This window comes from Callospermophilus lateralis, chromosome 3 (assembly GCF_048772815.1).
Source record: "Callospermophilus lateralis isolate mCalLat2 chromosome 3, mCalLat2.hap1, whole genome shotgun sequence".
NCBI classification, from domain to species: domain Eukaryota; kingdom Metazoa; phylum Chordata; class Mammalia; order Rodentia; family Sciuridae; genus Callospermophilus; species Callospermophilus lateralis.
In genome coordinates this window covers 69,237,348-69,253,183 of record NC_135307.1, presented here as the reverse complement: position 1 = coordinate 69,253,183, position 15,836 = coordinate 69,237,348, and positions in this window count along the sequence as shown.

Here is a 15,836-nt window from a genome sequence, read left to right as displayed (position 1 = left end):
TCTAACTTTGCTCCCAGGCAAAAAGGAGGCCCAGGGCTCTAACTCAGACCAGACTGGGCTCCAGGAGCCTGGCTGGGTCCAGCGAGGACAGGCTGGCTGGGAGAGAAGGGGGCTGGAGATAGAATCTAGAAGACCCATGAGCTGTTCACACAAAGGCAGATTCTCACATGTCTGGGTGGCTTAGGTGGTAGCAAACTCGACAGAGACTCAAAGTCCCTTTCTTACCTCTGACTCAATTTATTGTCTTATGTAAGTGCCCAAGACACTTTCTCCTTATAAACTAGCCCCTGCAGAAGCTTGTAAAACTTTTGAGGTACATGAGTTAAAATTCCACTCCCACACTAAGTGCACCATTTGTGAAAAGCGAATCACAACAATTTCCAGCTTGTCTAGAAAGTGCTTTCAGATGTTAATGATCTAAACGTTTGCTTCCCACCCAAAGATGAAACTGAAGAACTCATTTAAAGACATGCAACTTCAGGGCTTGGGGTTGTGGCTCAGGGGTAGAGTGCTCGCATAGTGTAGGTGAGGCACTGGGTTCAATCCTCAGCACCACATAAAAATAAATAAAAATAAAGGCATTGTGTCCACCTACAACTAAAAAATAAATGAATAAAAAATAATAAAGATATGCAAATTCAATTCAAAAATCCCTAGTCACTTTTGAGAGATTACTAAGTACTACCTTATGTGAATTGTTATTTTATTCTCACAAAAACCCATTTCACAAATGGGAAAGGTGGGCTGGGGCTATAGCTCAGTGGCAGAGTGCTTGCCTAGCATGTGTGAGGCACTGGGTTTGATCCTTAGCACCACATTTTAAAAAATAAAATAAAGGCATTCTGTCCATCTACAACTACATAATTTTTTTTTTAATGGGAAAACTGATGCTAAGCTCAAGTAATTTGCCCCAAGGGATGTTAAACAAAGCAGTTTGAAATAGTTAGCTTAACTGCTGAGACTATCTACTGCACTTTCTCTCCAGGAGACAGAAGAATGATTTTATTAGAGGTGTTACCGCTGATCACTCATAAAGGAAGACAGGTAAAGGTAACAAGAGTGACCCTGGTCCACAATGATTTCTTCAGCACATCCTTGAGATGGGAGAGTCCAAAGACCAACACACAGCAGCAAGACCCTCACTGTGCTTGTCTGTGAATCTCCGCAGCATCTGTTGTTTTAGCAAAGCGCTCCCCTAAGGATCTGAAGTTCCTCTCAGAGAGTGCTAGGTACATGAAGAAAGTAGATAGAACACCGCAACTCTGCAATACACTGAGAAGCGTCCTCAGGTCACCTTTGAGTTTGTGTTTTATAGAGGTCTGTAATGTCATAAAAGAAGCTCCATCCTCCTGCCGAAGACTCCTCAGTGATCAGACCTGTGGTTTCAGATCTCCAAAGTCTCCTCCCCTGCTGCCCTCCTGGGGCACCTGAGGAACTTCAATCCCGGTCTCTCCACTTGTCTCCTGTGGTCTCATGCCATCCCTCATCAAGAGGTCAAGTCTCCTCCTTGGCTTCTCTAGAATCTGTGCAGGCCCTGATGACTTGTGTGACTAATAGGAAGTAACAGAAGTGACATTCTCTGACTCTCCGATCGAGGTCAAAAAAAAAAAAAAATCTTGCTGCTTCCACCTGGATCTCTTGGAAGTGAGTGGTGAGGTGGTGAGTGTGATTATTCTGAGACTACTGTTCTGTGAGAGGCACTGGAGGAGAGAGAGGCCAAGGAGGACCAAGGCACTATGTGTGCAGAAGGAGCCCCACCTCAGAAGTAGATCCTCAAGTCTCAGCTTCCACACTGACACCACAGGGCTCAGAGCCCGGCAGCCTGGAGGAGACCTTCTTAAATTTCTGATCCACACAGCATTCAGGCAAAATACAATGATTTTTTTAAGCCATTCAGTGTTGGAATTGTTTTTTTTTTTTTTTTTAACGTCACAATAGTTAAACTGAAACAAGCTTTTAAACATTCTTGAGTTTTTCTCAGTTTAAGAAACAATGATAAGAAGTGAAAAACACTACGCTGTCCTCCTCTAGCTCCTACCCCATCTCTTCCCTTTGTTCATACTTAAATTTCTTGAGTAGTCTTCAACAAATTCCTGTACCTTCTCACCACCAGCTCACTCCTCCATCCACTTCAATCAACCTTCCAGCCTCTTCTAGAACTGCAAAGAATCCTAGCAGCCTTCTTAGTGCTAACCCCTTTGTCCTCGTGTTCCTTAGCCTCTCTGTAGTTTCTGACTGTCTACTTCCCTTTGGGAGCACCCTTGTCCCCTGGGCTTCTTTACCACAGCTTCCTTCTCCTTCATCTGATGGCATCTTAAAGAGATTGTGTTCCCTAGTGTTCTGCTTTTAGTCCTCTTCTCATGCTATATACTCTTGCTTATTGGACCATGTGTCTTACAGTCAAATTTATAGAAATGGAAAGTAGAACAATGCTTATCAGAGTCAGGGAGAAGGGGCCAAGGCAATTGTCATTTATTGGGCATAGAGTTTCAGTTTGGCAAGATAAAAATGTTCTGGAGATTTGTTTCACCATGTGAATAGACTTAACATGATAAAACTGTACTTAAAATGGTTAAAATGTGAGATGTTATGAATTTTTTACTCCAACAAAAATGCAACATAAATGATAACCTTTTGATATATTAACCAGTTGTATATTAATATTTTTAAATATTCTTTATATTTAAAATGTCAATAAATATCCATTTCTTCAAAACAGGGATGAAATGATGTGCCTTGAAGGGGTAGCCGAAACCTTGAGTGACACAGCATTCTGTATAGTCCTGCAGTTCCTAGAATCATAGAGCTAGAGAGACACAAAAATGATCTGGTTCTATTCCATTTTGTCTCACAAAATCCATAGAGTTACAGAGTCCAGACTGTATTCCTGATGACAGCTGGTCCTACTGATTCCCTTGCCTTCCTAGTTTATCCACCAGGTTTTCTTCTTCCTCACATTGTCTTTGAAGGAGGGGGTAGTGGAGAGGCAGGAGCAGAAGAAAGACCCCTGAACATGATAGGAGAAAACTTGAAGTGCCAATGCTTCAAGGACGTTTCTCTCAAAAACAGTATCGGTTACCTTCTGAAATTGAGGTAGAATAGTGGTTGTGGAAAATTTATACCAACTGACATTTTCTTGCACTGAGGTCATGTAATCATTGTTTTGTGTTTTTACTTTGAAGAGCAGGAAAATGCCAAAAAAAAAAAAAAAAAAAAAAAAAAAGTTGGAAAACACAAAACGGGCATGCTTCTGCAAAGTCCTCCGTTTGTTGTGGATGGATTTAGAAGAATATCAAACACTCAAATGATCCAAAGCACTTCTCGCCAGAACCTTTTACTGGCAATACCCTGGGACCTAAGTCATCAGCAGACCAAAATGCATAAGCAAAGGATTCAGAACTCCACACAAAGGGAGAATTTTATGGCTGCAGCAGAGCTCTGTGGGAAGCTATAAAATTTTACCAAAAACATTTCAAGACTATTTTGGGTCCACCATCTTTTAAGTAGCATGAGATAAAGTCAAGTTAACAAAAAGCATGGTTTTTTACCACTAAGGACTAATTCTCTTAGAATATGTGTAGCTGTCCATCAGAAAAATAGCAGATAACTAAAATGAAAGGCAAAGGTCAAGAACATGAACGAGGGGAGCACATGGTTAGCTATGGCTACCTTTATCTATAAAAGCCACAAGACTGCTGCTCACATACCTGCTCCCTTCTTGGGATAAACAGAATCCATCCCCAGTTTAACACGGTTCAACAGCATCAGTTTTCTCTGCTTTGCAAACAAGGAGAATCTTAGGTTTGTACAATACCCCATGGCTTTAATAGCTGAAAGGTGGAGACATGTACATAAATGTTGCCTGCCAACACTGGGACTCACACTTCCTTTCTCATTAAGGCTGGGAATGAGTCATTGCTCTTAGGTAAAGGAGGGAAAGGTTCTCTGCCAGTACATCCATGCAACTATTTTGAATCAAACTGTTCCCAGACACAAGATTTGTGAATACTTATACATCTGAGCTGTTCTCCCTCTTACTTTGCTCTGCCTCACTTCCAAGAACTCTCCTGGCACATGTCAGATAAAAGTCTGGAAAGGATATTAACATGATTTCTAAATTTTTTTAAAGAAAAGATACTGAAAATAGTGTAAGTGGTTCAACTCTTCTCATACAATTATGAACTAAAATACAATTTTGCACTGTCTTTTTTTTTAGTTGTTGATGGACCTTATTTTATTCATTTATTTATATGCAATGGTGAGATTAAAACCCAGTGCCTCACACATGTGAGGCAAGTGCTCTACCACTAAGCCACAACCCCAGTCCTTGAACTGTCTTTTTTTATTATTAATTTTTATTCTTGGTTGTTCAAAACATTACATAGTTCTTGATGTATCATATTTCACACTTTGATTCAAGTGGGATATGAACTCCCATTTTTACCCCGTATACAGATTGCAGAATCACATCAGTTACACATCCATTGATTTACATATTGCCATACTAGTGTCTGTTGTATTCTGCTGCCTTTCCTATCCTCTACTATCCCCCCTTCCCCCTCCCCTCCCCTCTTCTCTCTCTACCCCCTCTACTGTAATTCATTTCTCCCCCTTATATTTTTTTCCCTTTCCCCTCACTTCCTCTTGTATGTAATTTTGTATACCCCTGAGGGTCTCCTTCCATTTCCATGCAATTTCCCTTCTCGCTCCCTTTCCCTCCCACCTCTCATCCCTGTTTAATGTTAATCTTCTCATGCTCTTCGTCCCTACTCTGCCTTGAACTGTCTTTTAAAAACATAATGAATATCTACTTTGTTTTAGAAACTTTACTAAGTGCTTTAGGTACATTTTCCAATTTAATTGTCATATTAAAGAAAACCAAAGACAAAGGACTTAGGAGCTTTTCCAGATTCACACAGCTAACCAAGGGGGAGCCAGGGCTCAAAACAAGGCCTAATGACAAGGCACATATTTTTAACTATACAGAAGTGTTCTGTATGGATTTTAAAGGAAATTCCATATACATGATAAATCAAGAAATTTTACTTAGCCAGTGTAACATTTGACTGACACCAACAAATACAGATACTAACATGTATCTGGTTTTCTTTTAAAGCATCTCTGCCAATGGAGTATTACCATCCTCTTCAACACTTAGTATTTAATCCTACTCATGTGTCATACAACTTCCTGCGATGATGATTAATTTTGTGTGTCAACTTGGCTGGGCCATGGTGCCCAGATATGTGATCAAACATTATTCTGAATGTTTCTGTAAGAGGTTTGTTTTTTTTTTTTTTTTTTTTGGATGAGATTAACATTTTAATCAGTGGACTTTGAGTAAAGCAGATTGCCCTCCATAATGTGGGTGGGATTCTTCTAATCAGCTAAAAACCTTAGTAGAAAAAAAGACTGAGCTCCCCCAAGCAGGAGGGAATTCTGCCAGCAGATGCCTTCCAACTTGAATTGCAGATTTTGGACTTGCCAGCTTCCATAGTTGCATGAGCCAGTTCCTTAAAATACATCCTACTGGTTCTGTTTGTCTGGAGAACCCTGTATAATGCTTCTTCAAATTCCACAAATCATAAAATGCATCTGAAAAAAACACAGGCCAATATGAGATATATTATTGATCCTGAGAATCCTCAAAAACCAATGGTTTGGAACTTATTAAAAATAAAAGGTCTGGGCCCCACTTAAGACTGACTCTGCAGGAGGAAAACATGAACAACACGAACGTGTAGGTTTTTATTAAGCCCCACAATGGTTGTGACAACAATTATTGATTAAAATATAACTGCTTTATAAGAAACTAAAAATACTGCATACCAGTCAGAATAGGCAAGGTTTTGCCATGGTTAAAAAAAAAAAAAAAAAAAAAAAAAAAGCCAGAAATCTGGGTTAAAGGGAGAGTCTTTAGCTCATGATAGTTGTCCTTTGTGTGTTAGGTCCTGGTAGGGAACAGATGACATACTCAAATAAGTAATTAATAAGTAATTAAGGTGAGCTTATTAAAGGGAAGTGAGAATAAGGTTGAGGGAAATCAACAGCAATGGCATTACCTAAAAAGAGCAGGTTGCACCTAGCAGGAATTGGAGATCTTTGGAGAGGTATGCAGCCATCCCATCGAGAGTTGTATGGGAGAAAGCAAGAGGATCACTATCCCAGATTCACACTACTTTGCCTTCTGATTTCTGGCCAGTAGCTCTCATTAGTGAAACCCAACCAGAAGCCAGAGGACAAAAGAACTTATTATTACAGTCCATAAAAGGCAGTCTCCACAGCACAAATGATCATGGGGGGTGGGGGGATAGACCCTGTAGGAACAAATAAGAAATATCTAATGTACTCTGGAACGTCATCACCATTTGAAACACTGCCAGTCAACATGGCAGAAGGAAAGAAAGAAAGGCAAAAAACGAATTGGCTTTTGAAACTTCATCCCAGAAGTGAGTGGCCACAAATGCTTATGTTTCATTGATCCATGCCAATCACATAACCAAGCCTGACTACAAAGGGTGGGGAGAATATAATCCTCCTCCAGGGAGGGAAAGTGAGTATTGGTAACAGTAAACAATCTACTAGTGGATGACTGGGAGCCAGGGAAGAGGAAGAATGGCTTTTTACTTTTCTTTTTAATTTTGCAATTTCTGATTATATTACCTTCTCAAAACAATAAACAATAGTAAAAATAACAAAATGAAACTACTGTGGGTCACTATAGTCAACATTTGTCCTTTTTGGCTGCCCAGTATCTGAACCACTCATCTTATGAGGAAGTATTAAATCTCCCATTGTATAAACTGAATGTGTCAGACACATCTTTTTCCCTCCTCTCTTGCTGCTAGAACATTGGCTATATCTAGAGTTCTGCCAACCAGCTGCCCTTGCCCCAGGTTTTAAACTGGAAACTAGACATTCAAAGAGGGAACTGAACCTATTTCTTCCTGCTGATGGATGGTGGCAGTGGATGGCACCTACATTCAATTCCCAGAGTCAGCAGGAAGGGCAACAACACCATGATCCATTCCTGACAACGCCAGGAACGCCATCTGCAATGTCCACCAACCAGCAGGGGTGGCAGTGTGTGCTTGTAGAACTGGTTCCACAGGATGATTTTCAGCACAGTTTGACTATGTATCCTCTAAATTTGATTCCTACCCTTTTGGAGAGTGTAGGGACTCTCCATTATCCTTTTTATTTAACTTCATTTCCTGCCTTACTTAGCCAGAGTTTGTTGTTTGCTGCTGAGAATCTTGATTGGTGCAATTCCTAGCTTTTGGACTGTTGGTTGCAGGAAAGTGTAACTAGATGAAACACCCTTTAACTTTCTTTCTTTTTTTTTTTTTTTTTTTTAATGTGAGGATTGGATAAATAAGCAAATCACTGTTCAACTGTCCTTTAGCCATTCCCCACATAGCAATCTTTTCTGAATTGGCAGCTTCCCATTGCCTAGAATGAGAGCTTCAAGGCCAGCCTAGGCTTCAGACCATTTTAAGTGCCTGAAAATTAAAGAGAGCTTGACACAGTTTGGATATTAATATATTAATACTTTCTTAGGGTTTTCTCTTGATTAACTAAGATATTATGAAAAAATGAGACCTACCAGGTCTAGTAGAGCAAAAGCTACAGACTCTTTAGAGGCTGTGTCTGACAGAGATTACTAGATCTCTGTTTCCTCGTATTAATCAGAGGATTGCTTAAATCCTTCATCTCTGATACTCTGCTTCTAAATTGGTAAAGCCCAGAGGGAATACTGTCCCAAATTGGGTAAAGCAGCTCAAAAAGGCGCCAGCCAGATAGAGTCAGACTGAATTACCCTGTATTTAACTTCTCTGTACTTAAGACTCTTTCCCTAAAATGCATGTTTAGAGATAGTGCTGTATGACCAGAAAGAGAGGTGATCAGTTGTCCTGTGATGGTTCCCATCAGTACATTTGTCTACAAGTCACAACCTTTCTCCTATTGCTTTACATTTCCATAAGCTTAAGAGCTAAGCCTAATGACCCTATAGCAGAAGAAACAACTCATCAACCAGGAAGATTATCTGATTCTGCCTGTCCTCAAGATGACTGGTGTGAAGAGGAGGCTACCCATCAGTCCTCCCAGCAATGGGCAGATGGAGGAAAAGAGATTTTGAGGCACAGACAGATTGTCAAGCACCAGTGAAAAAATACAGTGCATGACTTCAGTAGAAAAATCTGTGTTCTTATTCAATTAGATAGATCACCCACCCTCTGCCTTATCCATGCTTTTTAAATGAAATATATAATCTCTCTATTAAAAATCCTGGAAAGAGTTCAAAATTGAATCCCTTCCAGCTAATGTAATTTAAGTGCTTTGTAGAAACCTTTTGATCACATTTCCCCGCAACTGTACACAGCTGTGGAATAGTAAGGCTTTATTAGAGTTCAAAACAACCTCTCGCTGCTGACTTGGCCTTCTAAAAATTGTGGGCTGTGGTCAAGCCTACCAAAGAGAAGAAATTCAAATGTGGAGAAAATCATCCTCCTTGCCAAAGATGGTACCTTTTGCAAATGGTGAATTGGGCAGAGTTTATCTTCCATGTTCCAATTTCTTTTATCTTGGTTTTTCTTTCCCCCAAACACTCAGATAACCATCTCTCCATTATCACAATTTGTTTTCAAAAGAGGATTGATAAACATAGCATATAGCATATAGCTATATGATAAACATAGCATATAGCCTCTTTCTATATAATCTTCAACCAACTGCAACCTGCCTCAGTGCCTCTTTCCAACTCAGCCCTCACTATCCCATTCTGAAACTTTTCTTACTGTGAGGTTACCAATAAACTCCTAAATGTCAAATCTGATGTACATCCTTCCATCCAATACTTACTCAACTCCTATAGCAGAGAAACACTGAAAGTTGCTGTTTTTACCCATTTTTTGCTCTCAGGACTCTTTGTTTACCCAACCATCAGGGATGAATCATGTTTGACCTAAGCCCGTCATGACAACCATGATCACTTACAGCCACTGATCTAGGTATGGGAATGAACCCCATCTGTGGGGCATCAGAAGAAATCTGATGGGATCCCATGGAGAAATTTTTCCTCCCTGAAAAAGAATGAGACACATAAGGAGAAAGCCTTACTCTTTCAACTCTCCTTGATTTCTGCTTGGAATGTTCTCTGAGGCAAACCTTTTGCTTGGAGTATCCAGCCTGTGGCTCTGGGGTAGAAATTTTAGTCATACTGAAATTTTTGACAGGTGGCAGAGCAGAGGGATGTAAAGTGCCTGGATTCTCCATGACATTGTTGGGTCACGAACCCACAAAGAGACCATCTATCTCAAACTTCTTGACAAGTCTTTTATAATGCTCTAACCCAATTTTGAGTTATTTGCAGCCTGATCTATTTTAAATTAATATGATCTGTCTGTAACACTTGACATTTTAGACTACTGTTCCTTTAAGAGTTTTGGGTCTCATTGATGAACTTTTCTGCCTTCACATGGATCTTAAGCGTAGTTTTCTTCCTAAAGATTAGCTTTTGTGCCTCTTCTCTGCTAATCCCACATAGTTTCTGCTTTAATTATCATCCACACTCTGACAAGGCCTTCAGACCTCTCTCACAGGGTCTTTTTCAAGATGTTTCCATGTGCAAACCTGTTCCTCCACCTACATTCCTCATCTCAGTCAATACTTGATGCTGCTGTGACTAAAAGATACAATAATAACTGTAGAGAAAGAAAAGTTTATTTAAGTGTTCATGGGTTCAGAGGTCCAAAAACAGCTAGCTCCACTTCTTGGGGGTCAAGGTGAGGCCAAACATCATGGCGGAAGGAAGCAACTCACATGGTGATCAGAAGCAAAGACACCAAGCCCTCCACTTTTGAGAAACAAATGTATACCCCAAAGCCACACCCCCAATGAACCAGTTCCTCCAGCCATACCCCACCTGCCTCCAGTTACCACTCAGTTAATCCCATTAGGGATTGATCCACTGATTAGGTTAAGGCTATAATCCAATCATTTCTCCTCCAAACCTCTTGCATTTTCTCATACATGAGCTTTTGGGGGACAACACATCAAAAGCATAACAATACTAGAGACTCAGTCACTGCAGACAAAAATACAGGCGTCACTCTAATCTTTCTTTTGCTCTTCCTCCCCTCATCTAGTCTTCATACCACTGAATTGATTACAAAGTCATGCTCCTGAATATTTTTCAGAATCCCTTAATCCTGTCTACTCTCACTACCACCTCATTGGTTCACACTTCCTCATGTTTTGTTAAAACCATTGCAAAACCATTTTCACTGACTCATTTTCTATTCTGGCCTCCTTCATGCAACCCTAAGTAGGGCCTCTTCTTTACTTCATCTTTCATCAGCTGCATAAGTTAAAATTCAAGGCCCTTCATCCTTTAACCTCAAAGCACTCTTACGAATTCAGATTCTCTGGGGTCAAGGATGAGGGACTTATTTGGCCTGCAAAGCCCACTTTCTACACTTACCTCCATGTTATCCATCTGATGTACTTCCATATATCTTCAGCTAAGATATTATTTCAGTTACAAAGAGTCTTATCTTGATCCTTACCACTCTCCTTTCCTTCTCTCATCCTCCAAGAAAGAGTTAGATACTCTCCTGGAGTATCTTGTCTATTCCTCTGCCATAGCATGTATCAACCAATTCTGGAGTTCCTGAATACTTTGTCCAATCTCCATTTGACTCTGAGCACCTTGAGGACAGGAATTATCTTGTTTTTACTCTAATGTAAACTGCAAACAGATAGTAAAAATAAATGTTTAATAAAGGAAGAATTAGATGAATTAATGAATGAACTATGTTCTAATTCTTATAACATTTGTGTTTACAAAAATTAAACCACAAAACAATGAAGCCATAAGAAGGAATTTCTAATTATTTAATGTAACATCTCAGGGTCCAGTTAGGAAGCACTTTTTCAATGTTGGTGTATCACACTACACCGACAGCTATGAATCCACAAAACATTCCTGTCTTACCTCCTGGATAAATTTCTTCCCAGAAAAGTGACAAAAATTTTAGCCTTACAACAAGGTATTTCAAAGTCTATATGTGGTCCAAAATTAATTATCATCTTTTAGAGAACATTCTATAGTATTCTCCATGAGGTAATGTGCTCCCTTAAGGAAATTGTATAAAAAGTGTAGTTCATAAAAGATGAATTCAGAAATTTTATGGTATGAATTTAGTATATTGTAGACAAGAGGGATGACTTTATTCATGCTGTATATCGAAGATCGATTATAAGTAAACTACCCATAATTGTTAGACATAGCATAGACATTGTGTTTAACATAATGTTTAAAACGTGGTAGTCATTGATTTCAGTATGTGTTGTACTGGCTTTTCTTCATTTGCCTGATTCATATTTATTCTCTTCCCTCCTCTACCTGTGTGCCCCAAGAGGCTGACTGCTGTGGGTTGCATCAATTAGGCTCCTTGGCTCTCTTGTGTCTGGTTGACTTTGGCCAATGAGTGTCACCAGCAAAAGATGAGAAGGGAGGAGAGAAGATGCTTCTGCCCTGCTGTGCCTGGTTTGGCAAAGAGGCATGGCTGCATTCCTCAGTTAACTGCCGCAGTTCCTGTTTGGTGAACCTCTCCAGGTTTCTGTTACCTCCCCTCCTTTTGCTTCTTAGACCTAAAGATCATAGGGAGATAATAACTCTGCTGTTGCTAGTTTAGGGGGTTTCAATGTCCATTTTTGGTTTCCTTCAATACTACCTTCACTCTTCTATATATTCCCTTCATTAAACTCTCTCCAAATATCCAGTTTGAGTGCCACTTGTTTCCTGATGGGAGCCGGGGAAATACACATGTTTTAGAATAGTATTTAAGGAGAGGATAAAAGCTTCAATCTATTTACACAATCACAACTCTCGACTTTGTTTGCTGCAGCTGCATATACCTGTGGGCACAAAATGGTTCCAATTATAGTAACAGAACAATGTTTTGGAAAGGCCATGTGCAGAATTTTGCCTCTCTCTCTCCCTCCCCAATTCCAACATAAGGTTCTCAATCACCTAGGAGGAGGGCATTCACATGCTTGAGAACTAAAATCCCCTGGCCTCTAGTTAAATAAAACTGGATTAAAGTCCTTCTCTCCCAGGGCAGCTGCCAATCTATAAAGCACATTTAGTTATCAATGTGATAGTAAAACATGGCAGAAAATGTGACAAACCAAAGAAAGCAGTGTTAGGCAGAAATCATTTCATCTTGATCTCTTGCTATGTGACACTTGCTCTGTTATTTACCTTCTCTGTTTCACTTTCTCATCTTCAAAATGAGGGCAATACTCGATTATTCTCATAGGACTGTTGCAAATTGCTTATTAATTGTAATCTTAATTCTGACTTGGAGCTGTATCTGACAGCTGATCTCTGTTTTTTCATATTAATTAGAGGCTTGTTTAAATCCCCTATTAATATTCATGGAAAAATAAAAATGGTTTATTCTCATTTTATCAGGTTTTGATGAGGATATATGTGCTCATGGTCTTTCTATTGTGTACATATAATGTAATCTTGTGAATAAAATAGATGTGCTTCAAGGGACATCATAACTTTCAGAAGTTCTACCACTTAAATAAATTTGAGCTTCACAGATAAAGAAAGTGCAGAAAATCTCAAGTTCCAAAATACAGTTTCATCTCTATTCTGTTTCTTACCAACTTTGCAATCTCAGATAAGTTCCCTAATCTTTCAGTCTCAAATTTTTAATCTGTGAAATGGGACTACTTATGTTTGGATGACTTCTAGGATTTTACAATTCTCAAATGAATGTTTTTGAATTATGAAGCCATACAATGTAAAATGATTATTATTGTTGTCATTGGTATTCTCTCTAATCAAAATCTAATTTTTCAAGGTTTTTCTTCCTTAGGGCTCTATGAGAAAGACATTAACTGTGCTCACCAACACCCAGTTCCATGTAGATACAGAAAGACTGTACTACTTAGCCATCTTGCACAGAGCCACCCGACTGTTGTAGCCAAAGAAAGGTGAAGCAAGGCTGAACCACACATAATTCTCCTGTCCCTCATTGCCTCCCGTGGATCCCAATACATCTACATGTTTCAGATCGTACAGCAACAGGGTTGTAACTAATCCATTCTAACTTGTAATAGGTAAGCTGAGAGGCACCCTTCTGGGTTACTTTACTTGCATTTCAATTAAAACCTCTGCAGACAAAATGTCATAATACAAGTAAATTATTCAAATGGTAGAAATGTCAGCTCCTATATTGCAAACCCATGGGGAATATTTCTTAAGAATAAAATATCCATCACCCCTCTCATTCTCATTTATTGTGTGTTTGCTTACTTTTGTGCAGAACCAGTCTTGGGGGTTTTGCTAGAATCCTAAATGACCAAATGAGCTAACATTAGGGTTGATAAATGAAGAGGAATAAATGAAGGATATGCAGTTTAATTTGAGTTTCAGATAAATAATGAACACCTTTTTAAATATACATATGTCCTATGCAATATTTGGGACATATTTATACTAAAAGAATTATTCATTGTTTACCCAAAAGTCAGATTTAACATGATGCCTGTGTAATACTTGAGGCATTACTTATACATTATTTTTCTGAAATTTTAATTTAACTGAGCATCCTATATTTTATCTGGCAACTCCAGTGACATGGTGCCTTAGTCAACAGGGCAGTTATTGCTGCTTATACTTAATTGCTATTAAACTTGAAAGGGCAAGCATAAATTAGAGGATTACTCTAAGCAATATTCCATTTGACCTAGCTTTGAGCTAAGAGCTATAAAAGATTTATTAAGAAAGTATTGGTTACCATATTTGTCAAACACTTCTTATGCACTCCCATATCCTCTTTGCCTCACCTCTGTTTAGGGCCTAAGGACACTGTTTCTTCTTGAGCCATTTCTGTGGTACCAACTCAACTCTGTGTGGGATTCCATTGATTTTGCAAAGGAGCAAACTGACAGTGGCTTACCTGGTGTCTGTAATATGTGCATCTCACCATCCACCTAGTAGCTCCTATTGCTTCTAAAATGTAATGTTATGAGGCTCATTTCTACCCACACAAGGAGCAAAATTTGCATCAGTGGAAGACAGGAGTTGGTGAATACAGTTTTTTCCTTTCCACCCCTAGTACTGGCTGTCCCAAAATGTAGCCGTTCATATGACTTTTTGCATGATAGTCTTGGAGATTAAAGAGTCAGTTGCAATTGATACTAAGTAATGCCCATATTTACCTTGGAATCTGCTTTCAGGAAAACCCAAGCTAAGATATCATATGAACATCTAGCAATGAAGCAGTCTGCATAGTAGAAATAAGGATTTGGAGTCAAGGGTCTTGGGCTCCGATTTAGATTGTGTTCTTCACTTGCTGACTGAATGGCCATATAGAAAATTTAGCGTCTATCATTTGCAGATTCTTCATCTGTAAAGTGGTCAGAATTTGTACTTCGTAGAGGGTTCTTTTCACTCAGTGAGAAAAAAAAATTTAACATGATGAATAATACATAAAAAAGCACATTTATAGCTATATTGGTAAATTTTTTTTATCTTAGCCACTGTAAATGATTTATATCCTTATCAATAACCCCAGGGTTTGGGAACCATGTCATCTCCCCTTTACAAGCTGAGGTACTAAACCAAGTTACTTGATCAAGGTTACAAAATGTTGAGCCAGACTGAAACTAGGCAACCTGACTCCAAATCTATGCCCTTACTCATCACATGATGTTCTTTATCCAATGAACAAAACAGAGCCTAGCACAATATCCATTCTTTCCCTTCTCCCTTGTAACAGAACCCTCGGCTCTCTTGGAGTAGCAATGTGTCCAGCTAAATGACTGAAGCTCCCAGAACTCCCTTGCAGTTAAGGGTGATCATGTAACTAAGTTCCAACAAACACATTTAAATGGAACTGTTAGGTGATACTCCTGGGGAGTTCCCTTAAAATAGAGGGAGGCAGGTGCTTCTCTTGTTCCTCCTTTCTTCTGATTGGAGTGTAGACATGAAGGCTGGAGTGCAGGTAGCTATTATGGACCAAAAGGACATAATAACAATAATAACAATGACAGAGCAGGGAGACTTGGAACTGTACGTAAACCATAGTTAGCCTATCTCAGATCTTCTTATGGTCTAAGAGAATTGTCCTTCCTAAAAAAAAAAAAAAAATATATATATATATATATATATATATATATGTGTGTGTGTGTGTGTGTGTGTGTGTGTGTGTGTGTGTACGTGTATATATATATATATATATATATATATTTAGTTTTAAGTGGACACGATATCTTTATTTTAGGTTTATGTGGTGCTGAGGATCAAACCCAGTGTCTCATGCATGCTAGGCAAGTACTCTACCACTGAGCCACAACCCCAGCCCGCCCTTCTACTTGTTTCAGCCAATTTACTTTGTTTTTACATTTGTGTGTATGTGTTTTGTTTCATTATTACTATCTATGAAGCCAAATTTAGTCCTAACTGATGCAGAATTTGACAAAAGTTTTGGCTGCAAGCCTATCCATTTATATTATAAATCATCAAGTAGCTTATATTTTAGTTGTAATTATTACAGGTAATATTGATGAAGTAGGTATCCTCATGACCTATAAGCCCTACCTAAGCAAAACTTTGGTTGGAAGTCAGGAAGAAATATGAGCATACTTATTCCAAGAATCAAAACTGGTTGATACACATATTGCAAAACAGCTGCTATCACATAAATCTAATTCCATCTTTTCAGCTATGGCTCATCTTTCCCCAGGCAATATGCATGTAAATAAATTCCTATTTTCCATCAAGATATGGCAAAGGAAAGAATGTATTCATT